Here is a 24731-nt window from a genome sequence, read left to right as displayed (position 1 = left end):
TTAGGACCATTGAGAGGGGCGAGGGTGGGAGCCGGCTGAGGAGTTCATTAGAAGGGGTTGGAAGGCTGCGAGTCTAGTGCACTCCGTTCTCGTACTGGGAGGGCGGAGGGGCGCCGGTCTTCTGGCCCACAGCCCGGGAATGCGGCTGCTAGCGCCACGGTTGGCCACGCCAGCAGAAAAGTCGTTGATGTTGGAGGCTTCGTTGAATCCAGTAAGGCGCCTGGCGTTGTCCCGGCCCCCTTGGGATCGTAGGCTCGGATGTGGTCCTGGTGCCCTCGCTCATCCTCTCGACGGGCTCCTCAGTGTACTTCAGGCCGTTCTCCTCCCGCGTGGCCGTGGTGCTGTGGTTGGTGTGGCAGCCGCACCAGTCCAGTTCCCGGGAACAGGCTGGGATCAAAGGCCGCTGTCACTCCAAAGTCTTCACACACTCGGTGCAAGATGAAACGGGCCACCCAGAGGTGATCTCCCATGTCGATTCCTTCGCAGGGTCCTATCTGGAATTCCCACTGGGCAGGCATGACTTGGGCATTTGTCCCCGCGGTCCTGATGCCGGCGCACAAGCAGGCCCGGTAGTGAGCCTCCACGATGTCCCTGCGTAGGCTCTGTCTGCTCCCACGCCGCAGTAGTAGGGCCTTCGGGGCCAGGGAGCCATTGGAAGGCCAACCAAAAGGGTGCCCATCCGTGCCCATGAGAGTATACTCCTGCTCCATTCCAAACCAGGGATGCCGACTGCTCACCATGTCCACTATCCGTCTACAGGTATACCTTCAATTGGTCTCTGCAGGTTTGCGGTCATACTTTAAGACTTCACAGAACACCAGCTTGTTGGGGTCCTTGCCGAAAGGGTCCCGAAACATGGCAGCAGGGACAAGATACACGTCACTGTTGGAGCCTTCAGACTGTAAAGTACTCGAGCCGTCAACATTCCACCCCGGCAACTCTTCTATCCACTTGGGCTCACTGTCCGGGGTCCGGGTCTTGCATCGCAGGCCTTCTCCAGTACCGTCAATCCAGATATACACAGCTTGGACTTGATCACCCCGAGGCAGGGACACGCACACCTGCTTGATGCCTTTGTTCAAGCGGGATCTGCCGAGGAGGCCGTGGGGAAGATGTTCTGGGGGCGGGTAGGCAGCAGCGCGCAGGCATGAGAGCAGGTGCGGGAAGGGGGAGGGGAGGCTGGGAGTGCTGCTCGGACGCTCCGATCTTCTCCCATCCCAGGCTCTCAAAAATTCTTTTAAGTGCTCCAAAAGTTATACACCTACGATGTAATCTAGCCATTTTATTCCTAGGTATTTATCCAAGAGAAAGGGAAATAAATGTCCATACAATGACTTGTGCATTAATGAGTATGATAGCTTTTTCTCTAACAGTGTAAAAAAACAAACTGAAAACCCAAACGTCTGTCAACAGGTAAATGGATAAACAAATTAGAAAATGCCAGCTAATCTATAGTGAGAGAAAACAGATCCGTGGTTGCTTGGGGAGGGGAAAGGAGGGGTAGGAGGAAGGAAAGAGGAAGGAAATTCAAAGGAACAGGAAGAAACTTTGGGAGATGATGAATATGTTCATTATCTTGATTTTGGTGATAGCTTCACAAATGTATACATATGTCAAAACTTATCAAAGTGTACACTTTAAATATGTGCATATTGCCCTGGCCAGTTTGGCTCAGCAGTTAGAGCATCGGCCTATGGTCCAGTGAGACCCGGGTTCGGTTCCCGCTAAGGGCACGTACCTCGGTTGCAGTTTGTCCCCGGCCCTGGTTGGTCGTGTGGGTGGCAGCCACTCGATGTGTCCCTTCACGTCGATGTTTCTCTCTCCCTCCGACTCTATCTGAACAAAAAATGGAAAAATGTCCTACGGTGAGGATAAAAATAAATAAATAAATAAATTTGTGCATATTATTTTATGTCAATCATACCTCTATAAAACTGGGGTTTGTTTTTAAACATTATTTTGAGGCACCATTTATTGTTCATTAGATCAGGAAATATGAAAGTCTGACAGAACCACATAGACGAGACTATGCAAAAGCAGGTGCCTAGCCCTGGCCAGGTTACTCAGTGGTTAGAGCATCGGCCTGAGGTCCAGAGAGACCTGGGTTCAGTTCCCGCTAAGGGCGCGTACCTCCATTGCAGTTTGTCCCCGGCCCTGGTTGGTCGTGCAGGTAGCAGCCACTCGATGTGTCCCTTTCACATCGATGTTTCTCTCTCTCTCTCTCTCTCTCTCTCTCTCTCTCTCTCTCTCCCTCCCACTCTGTCTGAACAAAAGATGGAAAAATGTCCTCGGGTGAGGATAAAAAAAGCAAAGCAGGTGCCGAGGTAAGGGCCAGCCTCTGTGGAGTGCTACTGGACAATAATTATCAAAATAACAAATGCACCTAATCGCTGACCTGCAATGCTACTTCTCATCCTACAGAAGTACTTAAATATGTATAAAAGGTGTTCGGACAAGATTATTTATTGAAGCCTTGTTTGCAACAGCAAAGCAGTATAAACAACTTCAACATTCATCAATAGGATCTAGTTAAAGTTAATGAAAATGAATTATGGTATATTCATATAATAAGACACAATGTAGATATAAAAAGGGGAAGAAAACTCTTTAGATACTACTAATAAAAAGATCCCCAAGATATATATTTAAAGGACAGGTTGTAGAACTGTATGCATAATATATTGCCAAGTAAAGAGAGGAAAGAAGGGAATGAATGAGAATGAAAAGACCAGCCATAGAGGTGGAGATGATATTTATAACATATAAAGCAAAACATTTCTTTTTCAGTAAGAAAAAAGACAAGAAACTAAGAGGGAAAAAAATGATAAGAGACTTGGACATTTACAAAAGAGAATATCCAAATGGCCAATCAACTTGAAAATGTGCTCAGCCTCCTTAGAAATCAGAAAATGCAAACTGAAACCACCATGAGATATCATTCCAGACCTGCTGTATGGCTCGAGTTTAAGACTAACAATGCCAAGTGTTAGTGAGGATGTCAAGTAACAGAACTCGCCTACACTGTGGTGGTAGGAGTGTACGTTGTTTCTGTCACTTTGAAAACTGAAGTTGAAGCTATCTATACTCTGCAACTCAGTACTGCCACTCCTAGGTATATAGCCAACAGACATGTGAGTACATGTTCACCAAGATACAGGTACGATAATGTTCCCAGCAGCCTTATTTTTAATAACCCCTATAAATTCTGCACATCCAATTTTAATGTGTGTTGGGGGGAGAGATTTGACACATCACCAAGCAATTCTGACACCAGCTATGTGTCCAAAAATTCAGCTCAATGCTGACACTATCTACCTGGAGACAGAATCAGATTGCACAGGTTAAGGGCTCAGTCCCGCAAGACTGCCTTCCACAAGCCCTGGTTGTTCTCTGTGCTTATACCAACCAACTGCTGAAAATCAGAGGTTCCTGCAACCCCCTTCTTGAGTTCGATTAATTTGCTGGCTCACACAACTCAGAAAATCTGTTTCCTTATTAGATTACTGATTTATTACAAAGGGTATTAATCAACAGCCAAAGGAAGAGATACATAGGGCGAGGTCTGAACAAAGGAGCTCTGTCCTCGTGGGCTTTGGGGACAGACACGGTGTGGCACATGGAAGTTCTGGTTCCCCAATTTGGAAAACTCTGCACCCCTTCCTTTTTTTTTTTTTTTTTTTACAGAAGCTGCATTATGCAGGCATGACTGATTAGATCCTGGCCACTATGATAGATTCGACTTCCGGCCGTACTCCCTTCCCTGGAGGGCAGTGGGGCGGGACCGAAAGTTCCAACCTTCTAAGCACATGGCTGGTTCTCCTGGCAACCAGCCCCATCCTTAGGTGCCTTCCAAAAGTCACCTCATTAACACAAACCCAGTTATGGTGGGAAGAGGCTTGTTATGAATAACAAGACACTCGTTGTGCCTTTATGGCTCTGAAGCTACTGAGGACTGGACACCAAAGAGTGTAACAAAAGATACTGGCCTTGCTCTTACCACTCAAGAAATACAACGGATTTGGGGAGTTATGAGCCAGGAACTGTGGACAAAGACCATATACAGTGATACCTCGGTTCTCGAACATAATTCGTTCCAGGAGGACGGTCGAGAACCAAATTGTTCGAGAACCGAAGCAATGAAACCAATAGGAAATAATGGAAACTGGATTAATTCGTTCCAAGCCCCAGAAAATGCCTATTTACTGGCCTAATTTGTATATAATATGTAGAAAAACATAAGTCTCAACAAGAAATAAAAGTGTACAGTATGTCTAAGGGTTAAATTCAGTGTAAAGCGTGACTCTCTCCACAAAGCGTGACTCTCTCTCTGCACTCACACTGATGACGCAGCAAGGCGCGCTGGGCCGAATGAACGCCATTCGGCTCAACTCGGCTCATCTCGGAAGTTCGAGTTCCAAATATTTGTTCGGATTCCAAGACAAAAGTTTCTCGAATCTCCTGGTCGAATACCGATTTGGTCGAAATCCGAGGCGTTCGAGAACCGAGGTATCACTGTATATATATGAGAAATATATTTTGGTCATCCAACTGATGTTTCTTATAAAACACAGTATTGCCCTGGCCGGTTTGGCTCAGCGGTTTAGAACATCGGCCCGTGGACTAGAGAGTGCCAGTGAAGTAGCAACGAAAATGATTTTATGGTTGGGGGCCACCACAACATGAGGAACTGTATTAAAGGGTCGCGGCATTAGGAAGGTTGAGAACGACTTTAGAGTTTAAAAGAATTCTCCAGTTCTCTCCTCTACTTTTAGAACTTCCATCCATTTGGAATCTATCTTCACTAACAATGTGAAATGTGGATCCAGTGTAATTTGTTCCCAGACTGGGAATCGAACTTGTGACCTCTCGGTGCATGGGTCAACACTCAACCACTGAGTCACACCAGCTGGGCTGAAGAGACATTACTAACGAGACTGTGATATTATGAATACACTTTCCCATGACTTTAATGACTGCAACTATAGTAACACAGGTATGTAAACAGGATCAGATGTACAGATTGGAAATGAACATAAATTATAAAGACAGCAGAGAACCAGGCGGTTTATTTTCTTCAAAAAGTTCTTTTCTCATTTATTCCCTCTCCCTTCTTTAGCCCACAATGTTGGCTACCTTCAGTGGGGCAAACCCTTGCTGAACCTTACTTAGGTGTGGGTAGATCTCATTTGGAGAAATTCTGCATGAACAGATAGCTCAAGGAAAATCACTTTCTCTCAGTGGTGTCGCTTCGTGGGAAGGACACTGCAAGAGGAGTCCAGAGCCTGGGTTCTGCTCTTCATCCTTGAATAACCCAGGACGAGACACTCAGTCCTCCTCTGAACCCTGATCTCCTATCCCGTAACATTCTTCCACCTGCCCCACAATTAGGGCGGGGGTCACATGGGCCGATATATACAGAGGGCTTTCCAAAGCTCACAGAAGTATGATTCAGACTGTCAGGATGGAGGAAAAGCAAATAACAGGCTCCACTCCAACATCTTTTACCGATACAAAATGCTGACTTATGGGGGTCTGAAAACCTCAGGAAGGGGGAGAGATGGAATTAGAACCCTGACCTCTCGATGCCAAGCTGAGCGCTCTTTCCAAGCTGCCATATTACAGGTCGTCAGCAAGCTGACAGCACCGCTGAGCATCATCAGTCACTGGTGTGTGTGTCCAGAGCTGAAGGTGGGACCAACTGTGTGCCCTGGGACAAAGCTGTCATCCCTCTGGGTCCTGCTTCCCTTATTAAACTAAAATGTTTGGGCTGAACAGATTTTATTTGCCCTTCAGCAATTATATTCTAAAGGGCTATCTCAATGCAGATTTACAAACACACACTCCTATCTTTTACCTGTTGCCCAGGAGACACAACAGGTACCCTCACCCTCATCCCCCAGGACTGCTCATAGCCTTCCGACCAGGTCAAGTCTGGAAATTCCTTTTCTTGACCTTCAAGATTCTACCATCATCAGACTGCCTCGTTTGATCACTAACTCACCTGAACCTCTTAGCCCACTCGCTCCTCACTGTCCCCAAATATGCCTGCCACTTTGCCACCTGCTTTTGGCTAATGCTGTTTCTGAGTTGCCATCCTTTTCCCCTTATTATCAAGACCCTGCCTGTCTCTGGGGTGGGAGGATGGTGACAAGGATCCTAGATTCTTCCAGCCTACCACTTGTACCTGCCATGGAACCAGGGTGGGTGCTGTAGGGGACAAGGTACAGGTTCTGCTTTCTCAGAGTCCCACCGTGCTCGGAGATGTGACTGTGCACACAGCAAGGTCCCACTACAAATGCTCTCTACTTCTGAGTCTGTTTGAAAGCTGTCTGTTTGTTTGTATAGTTGGGAGAAAGAGTCCAGAGGTGAAGGGATTGGCCTAACGTCTCACAGCCGAGCAAGAACACATCTAAGAGAGCAGAGCTGGGGAGGAAGCCCCACTTCTCCCTACCAGTCTGACCCGACCCCTCAGTGATGAGTTGAATAAGTGGGTATTTATTTATATTCTTAAAAAATCTTTTTTGTTAATCTTCATCCAAAGATATTCTTTCTATTGGTGATTAGAGAGAGTGGAAGGGGCGAGGGGAGAGGAAGGGAGAGAGAGAAACATCGGTGTGAGAAAGACACATTGATTGGTTGTCTCCCACATGCACCCTGACCGGGGCCAGGGATCAAACCAGGGCACAAACCCGGTTATGTGCCCTTGACCAGGAATTGAACCTGAGACCCTTTGGTGCATGGGCTGATGCTCTAACCTCTGAGCACACTGGCCAGGGTAAATAATTGGGCATTTAAAATATGTGCAGGTATGTTTACTGAGGTTCAATTTTTAAGAGTGAAAAATTAAAAACCACCAAAATAACCATGAATGCATTATGGTACTTCCAGACTATAAAAGATTATCAATAAAGAAAAAAAATTTAAGAAAAAAGATCACATGTGACTGACTATATGTAAAAAACAAAACAACCTCTTTGTCGGGCACTCCCTTTGCTTCTGTGGAGGAAGGCCACTTCAGCGGCACCTGGCACCTGGCTGGAATAATGACACAAATGCAAACAGGTGAGGCCTCAGGACTGCCCTGTCCCCTTTCCTGGTTCATTTACCTCTGCAGCACTTATCACCGTACGTTTTCTTATTTATCGTGTTGTTGACTGTTCCAGTTGCTGCACCAGGTGATATCCAACCTGATGATTTAATTGCTTCCCTGGTTAGAGTTTCCAGGATTAGACCCTGAATAATGCTTAAGAAGATAAAAGATTATTTACTGCCCGGCCGGTGTGGCTCAGTGGTTGAGCATCGATCCATGCACCAAGAGGTCACCGGTTCAATTCCCGGTCAGGGCACATGCCCAGGTTGTGGGCCCGATCCCCATTGGGGGGCATGCAGGAGGCGGCCAATCTATGTTCTCTCATCAGTGTTTCTGTCTCTCCCTCTCTCTTCCTCTCTTTCCGAGATCAATAAAGAAAAAAAAATTTTTTAATAAAAATATATTTTTTAAAAAAAGATTATTTACTGACAGAAACCATGGGAGATTTTCTTGCCTGGCCCCTTTATAGTCTGAGAGCCCTTCTCACCCTCAAGCAGGGGAATCTGCTTTCTGTCCCTGTCCCTCCTAACGCTTTCTCGGTTGTGGCGGAAATGATAAGGAACGGAGTTGGAAGAGCTGGGGCTCGGCACTTCCACGAAGGGCAAAACATGGGGCCAGTAACCTTCTCTCCGACCCAGAGAGTGTAATTTATAAATGGCAGTCACTCAGCCTATCTTCCAAGATTTTCATGTCCTGTTCAAAAATTATACATCCATGTGCTGGAATTATATGCAGATGTTAAAAAGACGGGGATAGCCCTGGCCGGTTTGGCTCAGCGGTTAGAGCATCCGCCTGCGGTCCTGAGAGACCCGGGTTCGGTTCCCGCTAAGGGCATGTACCTCGGTTGCAGTTTGTCCCCGGCCCTGGTCGGTCGTGCGGGTGGCAGCCACTCGATGTGTCCCTTCACATCGATGTTTCTCTCTCTCTCTCTCTCTTCCTCTCTCTCCCTCCCGCTCTATCTGAACAAAAAAAAAAAAATGGAAAAAATGTCCTCGGGTGAGGATAAAAAAAAAAAAAAAGACGGGGATAGAGTGTGTGTATGAATGTGCAAAGAGCGCCTCCATGGACTAGTAACTATACAAACGGCGGCCTGAATACACCAGTGGTCCCACTGGGTGGGGCTGGAACTGACAGGCTCTCATCGGAGATGGATTAGCCACGGGCTCCTGGGACACCGACGGTCTGAGTGAGACGGGGAGGGAGTCCTCCAGCTTTCGCTTTTGTACCGTTTGGTTTTGTCCAACTTTTATCTTGTGCGTATTACTTTACTTAAAACATAATTTAAATAAAAATAGATAATGTCTGCCTCATGGACTAGTTGAAAAGACTGAAGGAAGCGATCTGTGTAAAAAGCATCTCTGTACAGCATAACACAATTCACCAATATTACTGCATCTTCCTAAAAAGACCAAATACCTATTTATTGAACTTTGTTGTAAAACAATATAAGAATTACCCAGTTTAAAACTTCCATCTTTAAAGTTTTTTTATTTTGTAATTTTTTTGAGAGAGGAAGATGGCAGAAGAGAGAGAAACATCAATGTGAAAGCGAAATATTTATCGGCTTCCTCCTGCACACCCTTTACTGGAGATTGAGCCAGAAACCTATATATGTGCCCTGACCAGGAATCGAACCCACAACCTTTTGGTGCACGGGACGATGCTCCAGCCAATTGAATCACCTAGCCAGGGCTGATCACCCACTTTCAAGTTACAGCCCTCAACACATATGCATGCCCTGTCCCTCTTTCCTGGTTTATTTACCTCTGCAGCACTTATCACCATGTGTTGTTTTTTGAAAAATGTTTTTCTTTATTGATTGAGAGAGGAAGGGAGAGGGGGAGAGAGAGAAACGTTGAGGAGAGAGAACATTGATTGGCTGCCTCCTGCATGCCCCCCACTGGGGATCAGGCCCACAACCTGGGCATGTGCCCTGACCAAGAATCGAACCAGTGACCTCTTGGTGCCTGGGTCAACACTCAATCACTGAACCACACCGGCCATGTTCACCATGTTTTCTTTTCTTTTTTTAATCCTCACCTAAGTACATTATTGCATTTATCTTCAGGTAGAGCGGGAGACAGAGAGGAAGGAAGAGAGAGAGAAAAACATCAATGTGAGAGAGACACATCGACTGGTCACCACCCACAAGACCCCAAATGAGGCCGGGAACAAACTGCAACCGAGGGACATGCCCTTAGTGGGAACCGAACCGAGACTCTTTGGTCCGCGGGCGACGCTCTAACTGCTGAGCTAAACAGCCAGGGCATGTTTATTTACTTATTGTGTTGTTGCCCACCTTCCCCACTGTAAAGTTGTCTCTAGCGAGTGGGGAGAGTTTGCTTTGTTCATGGCTGCGTCCCCAGTCCCTAGGACAGTGTGTGATGGCAGGTGCTTGGTACATACTATTTTGACTGAATTCTGGCCACAGGGAGATGGAATAACAGTTGCATGAGTTTACTTCGCTACCTGCCAAGACAAGAGAAACCTGGGTAGGTAGGTGGGCCACCCACCTTTTGGGGGTGCTTTTTAAAATGAGAGGGGTGGGTGTGGAAGAAGAAAGGGGCACAGCGAGAAGAACTCGTCACTCACTTAAATTAGCACAAGTGTACAGGTAGGCCGAGTCACGCACTTGCTAATTGTCCTAAAGGGCTTCCCGCTCTCGGGCAACGTCCAAGGCTGAAGCTTCCGAGGGAAGGGGAAGCATTCTCGCAACACAAGAGCGTAGACTCAATACAGGTAGTAGAATAAATACAGATATTAGTGGTAAAGCAGGCAGATTAAATATTTACTCCGTGCTCGGGATGAATGCAGCCGCCAATCCTGCGGACTGGGGAACACTGGGGCGGTGCCTGGGCAGACGGGTCACATAGAAGAGCGTCCACCTCTGTTCACAACCGGTCCGGTGGCAGGGCTGCCGTCAACCTCAGATTAGCGCTGTGCTTCCCCGGCGCCTGTGGCTCAGGCACCAGGCTTTCTCTCGACCACAACCATGACGTCCTTGAGACATGAACAGTGGGAGGGCTCAGAAGAGTAAACAAGGAGTGACTGTCTTCCTGGCAGTCTGCTGGGTGGACCCCGATTCTCACCTGTGAGTCACCAGGAGACCGGAGGGGCCAGAAGGTGTCTGCGGGCAAGGCCTAGGAGACACCCCCAAGCCACACGTGTAGGAATGTTCTCTGACGTGCCCGAGGCCTGACCTTTCAAAATTAGAGGTGGAATCTAATTCTTGGAGAAGAGCAATCTCATTTTGCTTTGGGAAAATCTCTGCCCCTCTCTCACCAACTATTTCCCCCTTCCTCTGCAGCCTCGCTCGTCCCTGTCCTTCCCTTGTCTGTCCCTCCTAGATCCCACTTCCGTTTCTCTAGCCATTTCCAGGGACACTCACAGCACATGACACCTTTGAGCTAGGGGGTGTTGGGGGGGGGGACCACACTATTTCTCCTGAATGTTTTTCATTCCTGAAAGTCTAGGCAAGTTAGTATTCGGTTCGTTTATTTACCCACACTTATCCTAAAAAGAGGATTTAATTAAAATATACATAAAATATACAAGGAAACAAAAATCACGAATAAGAATGAGGCAAAGGAACAAACGGGACCTGAAATGGAGCGTGGACCGGACACGGCTGGCACCACACGTGCCGCAAGCCTCATGCCCTTGGTACAAAGGGCTACAAATTCAATTCTAAATGTTCTAGCTGGAAAAACAAACACATCAGTAACATGAATCCTAGGGTCTATCTGATTCAAATACATGAATCGGTTTGAGAAACACATACCTGACCCCAATCCCACCAGGAGAGAGGAATTTCTCCTATAGAGACCATGTCTCAACAGCGTCTTTAGAGTGGGCAAAGCGACAGTGTCATAGAACCACTTCTTAGAAGATCCCTCAAGGAAAGCTGTGAGCATCTCTGCACAGCGCCATTTACTGACAGCGATTCTCGGGAAGTCCAGCCGCAGACGTCGGCTGGTCTGACATACCCAGTCCCAAACCTGCAGTCCGCAGAAGGCTTCGTGTAGGCGGGGCTGTTCTGTGGTTGTCACTGCTGTTGTCCAAGTTAATGCCTTTAGGAGGAGCGTGCCTGTTCCACTTCTCCACCTCCACTGTTTTCAATCCAGTCACTTCATACATTCAGTGGCTGTGGAGACCTCGTTACTTTATCTGCTCAGTAAGCAGTTCTTTTCAAACAGCTTTTATTGCCTAGCACTGCTGTCTGCAAGCAAGTAAAACACACTTTTCCTCAGGAAGCTTAAATCCTAGTGGAAAGCAACAGGCAACAGATGATTAAGTAAAAATATATGGAATATCAGATAGTTAAGTGTTATAGAAAATAAGAAAGAAAGGGAAAGGAAGAAAAAATGTATAGAGTAGCCTCACTGCAGAAGGTTGCTTTTAAGTAATGACCTGAAAGAAGTGAGGAACCTATGTGGACAGCAGCAGGAACAGCAAGTGCAAAGGCCCTGAGGCAGGAAGGGGCTTGCCTTATTGGAGGAACAGCACATAAGCTAATGGGACCAGAGCAAACAGCAAAAGTGAACCAAGAAGATATTCAGGGGAAGAAGAAATGTTAGAAGGCTGGGAAGGCAACAAGAGGCCTGGTAGATCATTGTATGTGCTTCAGGGAAGCCGTTGGAGGCTTGTGAGTGGAGAGATGACATCTCTGACCTAGTATGGGAAGGACTGCTCTGGCTGCTACATGCAGGAGTTGAGCTGACAGATCATTCCAATTGTCCCCTGATTTAGAAAAACGAAGTGACTGTAAATTCTTCAAGAAATTCCCCATAAGGATGGCTTCGTGTAGACTTCCAGGGGTGCCCCTGGCTAGTAGCAGGCATGCAGCCAGTTCCAGGGGGAGCTGTGAGTTTTCACTGTCAGCAGAGCTGAGAGCATGAACCAAAGAGCCAGACTAAGACCAGCACCTGCGGGGACAGTCACTCCTCCCTCCACAGCGGTGAGCTGAGGAAGTCCTCAGAAGTCCAGCTGAGTCTGCTCTGAGACACAGGTGGCTGGCGCCCCTGGAGCAAAGCTCCAGCTCCAGCCTGGAAAATATTCAAGCAGCAGGAACAACAGGACTTTCATTTCAGTCACTAAAGAAAAGGTCACTAAGGAACATTTAACTCTGAGAAAGTTCCTCCTTAGTGAGGCCTCTAAGTCAAACCAGTGGCAAAACAAACAGAAATCAAAGACTGGCTTCCTGGGATTACAATAATCAGCTGGAAAGTAATTAAAAGCCAGGGGGGCCTGACCGTGCCTCGTGGCCTTGTTACAGAGAACAATAGCCCTTTTTGCTGGTCGAAAAGTGAGGGTTTCCCTGTGTCCCAGCAGTTACAGGCACCTGAACAGGACGCGCCCTTCACAGGTGGCCCTCGCCTCCCTGAGAACACCCGAGTGGAATGGAAGAGAGCCCCAGGCACCCCAACTCTGCCGTTCACTGGGAGCTGACAGCTAGTCACGCCTCCTCTGTCACCCAGTTTCTCATCTCAAAATGACAGTTGTGTGAGGACTAAATGAGATGATAAGCATAAGAACATGGCACAATTCGTAACAGGGGTTTGTTCCGTTCATACTGCTTCCCTGTCCCCACGCAGGGGACCGAGGCAAGATCTCAAGTGAGTCCCCTGCACTGCTCCAGCACGTGTGACTCTTTGCCATCTGCTGGCCTTTCCTGGGCACTGCCTGAGGAAACCTGAGGCCGTCTGTGCCGAGGAAGGCCCAGGGGACCCACCCCAAGACTTCAGCACAGGAAGTTTGAAGGTGCCCCACACAATCCTCCCGCTACCTCTGACCCTCACACCCTCGGCACTGCCCTGGTCCCAGCCCACCTGCCCGGGAGAAGACTCCGGGTCGGGGCCGGAGAAGCTGCAGAGGGGCCCTGCTGAGCTCTCAGGAGAAGCCAGGCTCCTGCACACATGGCACTAACATTTCTCTAGGATCTCCCTCTACCAATGAAAAAAATGCAAGGTTGCTAAACAGGGCTTCATCTTTCAAGATGGATAGAAAAGAGGATGTTTTTTGTGAAAGAGAAACATTTTCCTGGGTTTTTTTATTTTATTTTATTTTTTTTATCCTCACCCGCGGACATTTTTCAATATTTTGTTCAGATAGAGGGAGAGGGAGAGAGAGAGAGAAACATCGACGTGAAAGCGACACATCGAGTGGTTGCCACCCACACGACCCAACCAGGGCTGGAGACAAACTGCAACCAAGGTACGTGCCCTTAGCGGTAACCGAACCCGGGTCTCTCCGGACCGCAGGCCGACACTCTAACCGCTGAGCCAAACCGGCCAGGGCTTTTCCTGGGTTTTAATATGTAAGCAAAGTCTGTTCAGATAGAAAGAACATAACCTTCCCAAGGTCTCTGGCTAGTATGGAAGAAAGAGGAATTAAGCCAAAGCGAATCCCAACACTGCAGCCAGGGCACAGCGGATCCCAACACTGCAGCCAGGACACAGCGGATCCCAACACTGCAGCCAGGACACAGCGGATCCCAACACTGCAGCCAGGACACAGCGGATCCCAACACTGCAGCCAGGTGTCCTTGACAGTTCCCAGCCTGTCTCCCAGCCACCTCCCAGGACTGTGAAAGCTGCAAAGAGGCTGGGGAGCCAACTGGCAGACACAAGAGACACACAGAAACAGAGAGGGGAACTGAGTCGTGCAAAAGGTGAAGCCCGAGAAGGTAGATCTCAAAAGTCACACTGCCAACATGGAGCCACTGGGGGCCCAGATCTCTCCATCCCAGCCCTTCCCTGGTGGGGCTGCTCAGCTTCTCTCTGTTCACACTCACGAGCTCTCACAACGACTCAGAGTGCTTGAAATACTTTGCCTCAAGTTCTCGCACAGAAGGAAGCATGGTGTTCCTTTCCCCTGCCCTTCCTCCAGTTGCTTAGATCTAGAGGACCAGTGTGCCAGGCCCCCTGAATCCCAGCCCCTCTTCACTGCTCAGATTTGGGGGCTTCCAGAGCTCCCTCCCACACATGCTGTGTGAGATACCTGGCTCCCTTTGTGGGCACCTTTCCATGTTAGGTTGGTTTTTATTCGTTTCAATCCGAGACACTCCACTCATCCTGACTTCCAACCCATTTCCAAAGTCTCACCTCAGCTCCAGGCACTGCCTAGTCCCCAGGGGGTAAGACAGCCTTGCAACTCCAACTGCATAGACTCAGAATTTCAGAGCAGCCAGGGAGCTTAACAGGCATCCAATCCTTCCAGTGCTTGAATCCCTCCTGCATAATCAGCGGAGTGTGTCCTCGGTGATGAGACAAGAAGTCAGCCGACAGCCCCAGGGGACCAGCCACCACTGCTGGACAGAGTCCTCACGACCTCCTAGTGCACCCAAAATCTCCTCCCTCGTTCTGGGGGCAGCCCTTCCAGGCACGGACCTGCCTCCTTTGGTCCTTTCTTTTCTCTTGGCTAAACATCCTAGACTGTCTGCTGAGCTTCAGTTCTGCATTTCCTCGCCGGCCTAGTCGCTCTTCCTTAAATATGCGCTGGGTTCACCGCAAGGGCTTCTCTCACTGAGCGGGCGTGAGGATCACCTGGGCCTCCCTGTCATTCCCTATGGGTTCCAGGTCTAGGTGGGGACCGGGGCGATGCTGACGCTGCTGCTCACCACTTTGAGTGGTAAGACTTGACTATCACCTGGATCTTGTTAGAAAGTGACTCTTGGGCCCCATCTAAATCTCCTGAATCAGAATCCACAATTTAACAAGATCCACGGGTGCATACATAGAATGCCTTTTAAAATTTGAAAACACAGAGGCTGCTTATTAGGGTCACCTAGGACATTGGAAAACAATCCAATGACCCAGGCCCGTTACATCAGAGGGTGGGATCCAGGCATCAATGTTTTTGAAGTCCCCTGGTGACTCCAGTGTGCAGCCAGGGTGGAGAACTCTGCCATCAAGCACCTTCAAGTACAGGCCCGACCTCTGAGACCACTGCCCAGGAACGGCGGGACACACTTCGTTACCTTGAACTTCTCAGGTCACAGCTTGAGGTCCATTAGCTCTGGGCAGCCATCCACAATGTTGACTCCTTTCGAGGCAGTACAGAGCAGTGGTTAGGAGCTCTCTTCCAAAGTCAGGTGGGCCTGGATTTGAATCCTGATTCCAATATTTATTGGCTGCACGACCTCAGAAAATTTACCTAATTACACGCTTCATTCCCTCGTGTGTAAAATACAGCCGAGATAGTACTGACCTCTTAATGTCACTTTGAGGGTTGAATTGAATGAGAAAAGCATAGACGGTTCTCAGCACAGCACCAGCCCATAGAAATGCTTAATAATGGTTAGTTGCTGTGATGAACGTTGATGCTAGAACTCCCGGGTGGTCTGCATGTGCCACTGCTAAGCCACCACCGAGTCATTGCATCAGTGGAGGTTTCCCTCTGCAAGCAACTCCTGTGTCACTGATTCTCATATTAGAAGACTGTGCCCAACACTAGGCACAGGAATGGGGCCAGCTCCAGGGATCTCAATTGGAAACTTTCACATGCTGAGAATGATTCGGTCCTAATAGCTTCCACTCGGCCTAGGGTTCAAATTTCCAAGCCAGAGTCTGATTAGGCTCTGCTAAGGTCATTTGCCCCCTTTGCGGGGTGGTAAGGGGCCCTGTGAATAATACTCCCAATAGAACCACTCGAAGAAAGCTAGTTCTCCAGAAAACTAGAGGCTGTCACCTAAAAGAAGGTGGAGGCTGGCCAGGCAAAAAGAGACACCCGCATCCTCCCAGTTGTATTTGAACCCAAAGGCAGGACCAAGCATTTAGTCTTGCCCCCCCCCTTTATTGATTTTTAGAGAGGGGAACGAGGGGGAGAGATAGAAACATCAACAAGAGAGAACATCGATCAGTCATCTCTAGCATGCCCCCCACTGGGGATCGGGCCCACAACCTGGGCATGTGCCCTGACCAGGAATCGAATCAGTGACCTCTTGGTGCATGGGTCGACACTCAACCACTGAGCCACACCACTTGGCCATGCATTTATTCTTATTAAATTTGTAATGGAAGTTGTTATTTCTTCTTTGAATGTTTTTTTGATGATAGCTTTATTGAGATATAATGCACATACCAACAAAATTCACCTTTTTAAAGTATACAATTCAGTGGATTTTAATATATTTACAGACTATCACCATCATCTAATTCAAGAACATTATTTTATTTTATTTTATTTATTTAATTTATTTATTTTTGTTACAGATGTTTCCCCTTTTTCCCCCACTGATTCCCCCCTCTCCCTCCCTCTCTCCAGCTTTGTTGTCCATTGTTCATGCACACATGCATATAAGTTCTGTGGTTTATCTCTCCCCCACCACCCTCTCTTCTGGGGATTGTCAGTCTGTACCCCACTTCCAGATCTCTGGGACTACCCCATTCCTCAGACTGTTATGTTCATTATATTCCACAAATAAGTGAGATCATATGATACTTTCTCTGTTTGGCTTCTTTTGCTTAGGATAATACTTTCCAGGTCCCTCCATGTGGTCTCAAAGGATAAGAGATCTTTCTTTCTTACAGCTGCATGGTACTCCATTGTGTATATGTACCACTGCTTTTTTATCCATTTGTCTACTGATGGACATTTCGACTGTTTCCAGAGCTTAGCTATTGTAAATAGAGCTGCTATGAACATGGGGGTACATATATTCTTTCTGATTGGTATTTCAGGCTTCTTAGGGTATATTCCTAGGAGTGGGATCACTGGGTGAAATGGAAGTTCCATTTTTAATTTTTTGAGGAAACACCATATTGTTTTCTATAGTGGCTGCACAAGTCTGCATTCCCACCAGCAGTGCACTAGAGTCCCCTTTTCTCCACACCCTCGCCAACACTTGTTTGATGATTTGATGGTGGCCATTCTGACAGATGTGAGGTGATACCTCATTGTTGTTTTAATTTGCATCTCTCTGATGATTAGTGATGTTGAGCATTTCTTCCTATGTCTCTTAGCCATTTATATGTCCTCAAGAACATTTTTATCAGTCTGAAAGGAAACCCCATTTTCGTCAGCAGTCACTCCTCTTTCCTTCCTCTTCGTAACGCTGGCAACCAGTAATCTACCTTCTGTCTCCATGGATTTGCCTACTCTGGTCATTTCATGTAAGTGGAATCATGTATTTATCCTCTTGTGTGTCAACATTTCATTCCTGCCCTGGCCGGTTTGGCTCAGCGGTTAGAGCATTGGCCCATGGACCAGAGAGACCCGGGTTCAGTTCCCGCTAAGGGCACGTATCTCGGTTGCAGTTTGTCCCCGGCCCCGTTGGGGTTGTGTGGGTGGCAACCCGTCAGTGTGTCTCTCTCACGTTGATGTTTCTCTCTCTCTCTGTTCCTCCCTCCCTCCCTCCTGCTGCATCTGAAGATAACTGCAAAAATGTCCTCAGCTGAGGATAAAAAAAAAAATTCATTTCTTTTTTATGGCCAAATAATATTACACACACACACACAGGTATATCAAATTTTGTTTACCTTTCATCAGTTGATGAGTTTATGGACACTTGGGTTGTTTCCACCTTTTGGCAGTTATGAATAATGATGCTATGAGTATTCTTGTACAGATTTTTGTGTGAACATGTTTTCAATTCTCTTGAGTATATACCAAAAGGTAGAACTGCTGAATCACATGATAACTCTAAGTCAGACCCTTTGACGAACTGCCAGACTGTTTCCCACAGCAGCTACACCATTTCACATTCCCCCCCAGCAGTGCACAAGAGTTCCAGATTTCTTCACGTCCTCATCAGCATTTGCTATTGTTTATCTTTTTTATTGTAGCCATATTCGTGGGGTTGAAATATTGCATTGTGGCTTTTCCTTCTGTTTATAACTTTTATTTTTAGTTTTTATTCCAGCTTTATTGACATATAACTGACAGATAAAGTTGTATATATTGAAGTTGTATAATGTGATAACTTTATATAGCTATACATTGTGAAATAACCGTGACAGTCACACTAATTAACATATCCACACAAGAATCACACAGTTATCTGTGTGTGTGAGAGAGAGAACACTTAAGATCTACTCTCTTAGCAGATTTCTTTTGTTTTCATTTCTTTTTTTCCATTTTTTAATCTTTATTGTTGAATGTATTACAGATGTTCCTCATTTTCCCCCTTTGACCCCCTCCTCCCCACTCCCATCCCCCTCCTGCCTTTCCCCACACTGTTGTCTGTGTCCATTGGTTATGCATATAAGTTCTTTGGTTTATTTCTTCCCACCCACAACCCCCATTCTCTTTGAGGTTTGTCAGTCTAGCAACCAATTTGTACTTCTTAATCCCTTCACCTTTTTCACCCATTCCCCCAACCCCCCTCCCATCTGGCAACCAACAAAATGTTCTCTGTATCTATGAGAATGTTTCTGTTCTGCTTGTTCATTTTGTTTGTAGATTCAATTGTCAATAGATATATATTAATTGCCATTTTGTTTGTTCATATTTTTTATCTTTTTCTTCAAGACCCTTCAACATTTCATATAATAATGGCTTGGTGGTGATGAACTCCTTTAGCTTTTCCTTGTCTGGGAAACTCTTTATATGGCCATCGATTCTAAATGCCAGCTTTGCAGGATAGAGTAATCTTGGTTGTAGGTTCTTGCTTTTCATCACTCTGAATATTTCTTGCCACTCCCTTCTGGCCTGCAAAGTTTCTTCTGAGAAATCAGCTGACAGTCTTATGGGAACTCCCTTGTAGGTAACTAACTGCTTTTCTCTTGTTGCTTTTAAGATTCTCTCTGTGTCTTGAACCTTTTGCATTTTGATGATGATATGTCTTGGTGTGGGCCTCTTGGGGTTCATCTTGTTTGGGAGTCTGTGCTTCCTGGACTTGTATATCTGTTTCCTTCACCAAGTTAGGGAAGTTTTCTGCCATTATTTTTTCAAATAGGTTTTCGATTTCTTGTTCTCTCTCTTCTCCTTCTGGCACCCCCAAGATGCGAATGTTGGCACGCTTGAAGTTGTTCCAAAGGCTCCTTACACTATCCTCATTTTTTTAAATTCTTTTTTCTTTTTGCTGTTCTGATTGGGTGTTTTTTGCTTCCTTATGTTCCAGATCGATGGTTTGCTTCTTGACTTTACCTACTCTACTATTGAATCTGTGTAAATTATTCTTTATTTCAGTTAGTGCCTCCTTCATTTTTGACTGGTTCTTTTTAATGCTCTTGAGGCCTTCACTAAGTTCACTGAGGTTCTCACTGAGTTCATTGAATATCCTTATAAGCAGTATTTTGAACTCAGCATCTGTTAGGTTGCTTATCTCCATTTCACTTAGTTCTTTTCCTGAAGTTTTGTTCTGTTCTTTCATTTGGGACCTGTTTCTTTGTCTCCTCATTTTGGCTGCCTCCCTGTGTTTGTTTCAGTGTATTACTTAACGAGAGGTATGAGGCTAGCTGAGACCAGATGCTGCTTGTTTGAAAGAATTTAGGAAAACCTGAAGCAGGATCTGAGACAGGCCAATCCTATGGTTAAGCAACTGGCAACAGCTTGGGTGGGCCTGAAAGTTGGGTGGGGTGGGGCCTCAGGTAGTCACCAGGGTGGGGCAACCAGTGTGAGCCAGGTTGCTGGAGTCCCAGATATGGCTTCTGTCTGCTGCCCCAGGAAAGGGCTCACCAAAGGAACAAAGGCCTCTGACTACACGTCTGTCCAAGAGAAAGCCCCCTCTCTAGCCCTCGCTCCAGTGCCAAACAGCTCAGTTCTTCCCTGTATGTCTCTGGTGCCCCTCGAGCTGCCTCCCCTCCAAGCTTAGAGGGAGAGAGTCCGATAAGTCCGTGCGCGGGCCCTTTAGGGAGCTGCCTGGGGCTCCAGCCGCCTCAGCCTCCCTGAGCCTCAGTTCCTGCTGGTTTTTCCAGCCAGAAGTTATGGGGATTCTCTTCCTGGCACTGGAACCCTGAGCTGGGCACCTGGTGTAGGATGGGGACCCCTCAGTCCTCAGGGAGGACCTTCCCATCCGAGGTGTCCTCCTGATTTTTATCCGCCACACGTGGGTGTGGGACCAGCCCCTCCGCCTCCGCCCCTCCTCCCAGTCTGGATGTGGCTGCTGCTTTAATTCCGTAGTTGTAGGACTTCCATTCAGCTGGATTTCAGGTGGTTTTGAATGATGGTTGTTCTGTAGTTTAGTTGTAACTTTGGATGTGATTGTGGGAGGACGCGATACCGTGTTTACTTACGCTGCCATCTTGACAGGAAGTCTTATTGTGGCTTTTTGATTTGCGTTTCCCTGGCGACTCAGGATATTAACCATTTCTTCATGTACTTATTTTCTATACAATTTATTTCTGTTAAATTTAACCTAGCATCACAATTGATCACACATCTGGACCCTGCTCCTATCTTTGCAATTCTTTCAGTTCATGGTCAACTGCAAATATCATGGGAGTGCCCTCTACAGCCTACTCTCAAAAAAAATTGTTGAAATCTTGAGACAGGTGGCAGGACCCTGCAGTGTGCCACAAGGAATCTCTTAGGTTTGTTCTGAACCTGGTTTAGCCATTTCTGAGGGTGAATTCTTGCCATGGTTGTAACCCTAACCAGCTCTCTACTCACCATCTGCCCTGTGCTTCTCTGCCCCTCTGTCCTTTGAGCAGGTGTTTCTCCTTCTTCCCCACATTTGCCAGCTTAGCCCCCAAATGATAAAGTATCAGCTCACATCCATGGAGCAAAAACCATGTCTGGTTTCTCAAGAAATACCCAACACCTCTTCTGTCTGGTTGGCGTGTCCCTTCCAAGGCTCGTTCTTTCCACTGAGGCACAATGCTCAGGAAGGCAGAGGACCCATTCTGACTCCAGCCGGGTGTCTGCTCCTTAGGCAGCCCAAGCTCCCAAATCTGCAGTGGCCGGCACCCTAGAGTGTGGTCATGGTCGGCTGAGAATCCAGAGGAGCCCTATCAGCTGGCATGGACGTGTCTCCTGTTTTTAGTTCCTTCATCCAGAGCAGGAATTTTCAAGATGTGGTCCACAGACTGCCTGAGTTGGACTCACCCTGTTTCTTCCAAGACAAAAATGTCAAACCAAGAATCCTGGAATGTGTACCGCTGTAGGATAAATATCCACGTAACACAGTTATCAGCTAATCTGTGCCAACCTTCTTTCACCGCCTCATCCCCTAGCAAGCAAAGGGACCACACGCAACTTTCAATAACCATAGCCCCATGTCAGCTTACTACACCAAATCACATCAGAGAGTAGTTCTTTTTTAGGCTTTAGAATACAGTTTATATTCAGAGAGGGATTTGGGGCCTAGAAGGGAGGAAATCACAATATAAAGAGAGAACATCTTACCACCAACAAGTATTTTCCATCTGAGGATAATGAACATCCCTTGACACTTCATTCAAAGAGCCAAGCTACCTACAACAGGCAGTGAGAATGACTAAATGCAGATGTTTCCAAAACATCTGAGAAGTCTAGCAGGAGGAGTGATGAAAGGGAGGAGGGATTTTTTGCTTGTTTGTTTCAGGTGGAAACTAATGAGTTTTATACCCTGATGCTATAATGTTAACTCCACTTCTTTCTCATGCATGCTGTCTTCCCATCTGCAGCTGTAATGGTCTGTGAAATGCAGGCCTAAGTGGATCTGCAAAAAGGCAGGCTCTGACCTAGGAATCCCTCCCCAGATGTTCTAGGAATGTAATATGGTTGTAGTAGGAAACACACTAGACCTGGAATCCATGGATTTGGGTGCTCGGCCTTGCTCCACTGGCTCTGACCTTGACAGATGTTTTTGAGATTTAGCTTTCCTATTTGTTAAATGAAAACATTAATTTCTTACTTACTGAGTTGTTGTCCAAATTAAATCAGATATGTATTTTTAAATGTCTGGCACGTAGTAGGTGTTCAATTAAAATGAGTAACTTTGGTTTCTTTCTCTGAGAATGAGAATAATAATAGTAACACAGGAGTGTTATAAGGGCTAAATATTTTAGGTAAAAGTGATTTGTGAATGGCAAAGTCCTATATATGTATCAGGTCATCATTATTTAAGAAATTTGAAAGTTGGGGTGGAGTGGGGTGTATGTTTTTCTTCATTGTTTCTTAACAAATTTAGCTTATTGCTCCATCTAGTGATAGATTTTATAGTTCCATAGTTTCTATAGTTTAGAAAAAGCCAATATGAGGTTAAGCTGAAATATTTCTTCTTGCTGAGTCTTACGAAGCAAGAGAAATCTACATTGTCTAACTCTCAGAACACTTGTTGAAGAGAGGGCTTCAATAAAATTTATTTTTCACACTGTCCAGAAATAACATGTAAATGAGACAATGCGCATAAAAGCACCTTGCATGAATGGTTCCCAATATTTTTACCTTCCTTTTGGAATTTTTCCCAAACACAGACCCTTTAGAAAGATTAGTTTTTAAAATTGCATTAATTAAACAAGAACTAATTCATTTTGCTTTTCATTTATCAAAGCCTTAACCCTCTGGAACAATTAATTGGAGCTTCTCATTAGCACGTGGCAGGAAGTCGCCAACAGGAGCTGTTGTCCGTGAGACTACATAAGGAAACCAGAAACTTGAGTTCATCTGCATGTCTGTTCATGATCAGCATCTGACTTCTGTTAGATTTGAAATACTTGGGGAAATGCGACCATCCCTTCAAGGAGCTCACAGTCATGCGCGTACCTGTAACGGGATAGCATTTTTGAAATATACTGATATGTTGTGTCATTTGCATTTCCTGGCCCCCACCTGCCCGCTATTCTGTGGAAGCACCCATTTGTCCCAGAGGAACTATGGGGACCAGGAGGTTTATAGCTGGAATGCAAAGAGTTCACATTTGGTTTTGAAACTCAGAATAGGTCACTTGAAAGCACAGAAAGACAAATTTGAAAAGCCAGGCTTTGTCAGCAGAGAACAAATTTTCTAAATTCCTCAGTTCCCAGTACTGCCAAGGGCCATGGACTGTCGGCCGGGTCATAAGCCACCCCTGCCTCCACGGTGCTGAGAACACCCCCTACCATCAGGGCGAGCCCCTCCTCCCCAAGCACGAAGCGGGAGTGACGGGCGAAGGCCACTCCGGAGAGCCAGCGGAAACAGAAAGCCCAGCTCTCTCTCGCCCCAGAGAGGATGAGGAGAGAGGAAAGCGGACAACTGTGTCCTCCCTTTCCTTCCTCTTGGGGTGAGAAGTGGTCAAAATGCACAGGACGGGTTGAGGAAGCTGAGAACATGGTGAGGAGAACAGAGAAGGCCGACGTCTTACTTATGAAACCCAGCACGTGGTCCTGGCCAACATGGTTCGGGCGGCGGCACAGCCCCAGGCAGACACGTGAGCTCCTGGAGAGCCTGCTGAGGGCCTGGGGCTGGGGCCCCGCAGCGCCCTGGGCAAGGACAAGGGCCGCTGCAGAGATCCCTCTACCCCGACGTTGTTTTCCTCCGAAGCCCTTACCATCAACAGACATGTATTTACTTGCTTTTTTAGTTCCTCTCAGGCCAGAATTCAAACTCCGAAAGGCAGGAATTGTGGCCCGTTTCGTTCAGTGCCGCGTCCCAGCCAGTGCAGGCGCTGGTGCGAGGGCTGATCACGGTTGCACCTTGTGTCTGGTACTCACCTGCAAGCCCCTTCGCACTCCTCTGGGACTCGGCTTCCTGTTCTGGGACGTGATGAAGTCGAGTTCGGGGATCTCCGAGGTCCCTTCCATCGAGGCGTTCCTTGGTTCTGGGTTCTTCCTATTGAGATAGATTTTCCAGGAGTTTTTGTTCCGTCCACGTGGGGGCAGCAAGGGACAGTGAATGGCAGAGGGATGGCGGTGGCAAGGGGCGTGTTCACACTTCTGTGGTGACAAGAGAGGGGACCGTGCCAACACCTTCACTCCCCTCCACCTCGCCCACCGCTCTCCCTCGGAGTCTCAGAGAGGAGTCGGGTCTTGGCTTTCTTGTGTCCCAACCCAGTTCCAAGAATTAAGTCCCAAGTCTGAAAATTAAACAAAGCACGGCAATTAGGGCTAAAAGCGGACCAGAGACTATCTAAAGCAACCAGATACGCCAGGGACAAGCTGATTACAATAACTGAGCACTGAATTTAGCTCCGAGTTCCTAGGCATCTGAGCGGGGCCAGGATGAGGGTGAGGGGATGGCGCACTCCTCTCGTACGTCAAATGTAAGCAGGGAGCAGCCCGAATCCTAGGACATCAAAACAAATAGTATTTTGGTGCAGTATTTCTAAAAATCCAAATTAACAACAACAACAACAAAATCCAGGATGAACAAAATGTCAAAAATCTTAATCAGATTACATAAAAATTGTCTATAGGGGCACACATTTTTTCTTTTGTTTCAGTTTCGAAATGGCTGCACACGGCACAGTTGGATCTGATCTTTAGGGTTTGGTATTTTGTTCATTGTGCTTTTTTTTTTTTGCATTATTTTTTATCTTTAAAAATTACATGATTACATTAGCTTATTATTTCTCTTAACTACAGAGTTTCCAGTTTTCCAAAGTGAGCATCTCACTTTGCCTCACCCTAATCCCAGGCCTGCCAGGTCCCTCTCACCGGGGAACATGAGACTCACTCAGGAGTCCCCTGGCCAACAGCTCCTGCCAGGCAGCCCACAGCCCTGGAATGTTCTTGTGTGAGCCTGACAGACACCCAGCAAGCAGGCAGCCACCCGCCTCCCCTTGGCTGACCCCTGTCTGCTC

At 46.9% G+C, this 24731-nt stretch overlaps 1 pseudogene; it reads right to left on the bottom strand.

Moving 5' to 3' along the window:
* Positions 1-23733, bottom strand: LOC118623178 (annotated as a pseudogene).
* Between the last annotated feature and the right edge of the window lie 998 nt (positions 23734-24731).

Source organism: Molossus molossus, unplaced genomic scaffold (assembly GCF_014108415.1).
Source record: "Molossus molossus isolate mMolMol1 unplaced genomic scaffold, mMolMol1.p scaffold_m16_p_1, whole genome shotgun sequence".
Taxonomy (NCBI): Eukaryota; Metazoa; Chordata; class Mammalia; order Chiroptera; family Molossidae; genus Molossus; species Molossus molossus.
This window is presented reverse-complemented; position numbering and strand designations above follow the sequence as displayed.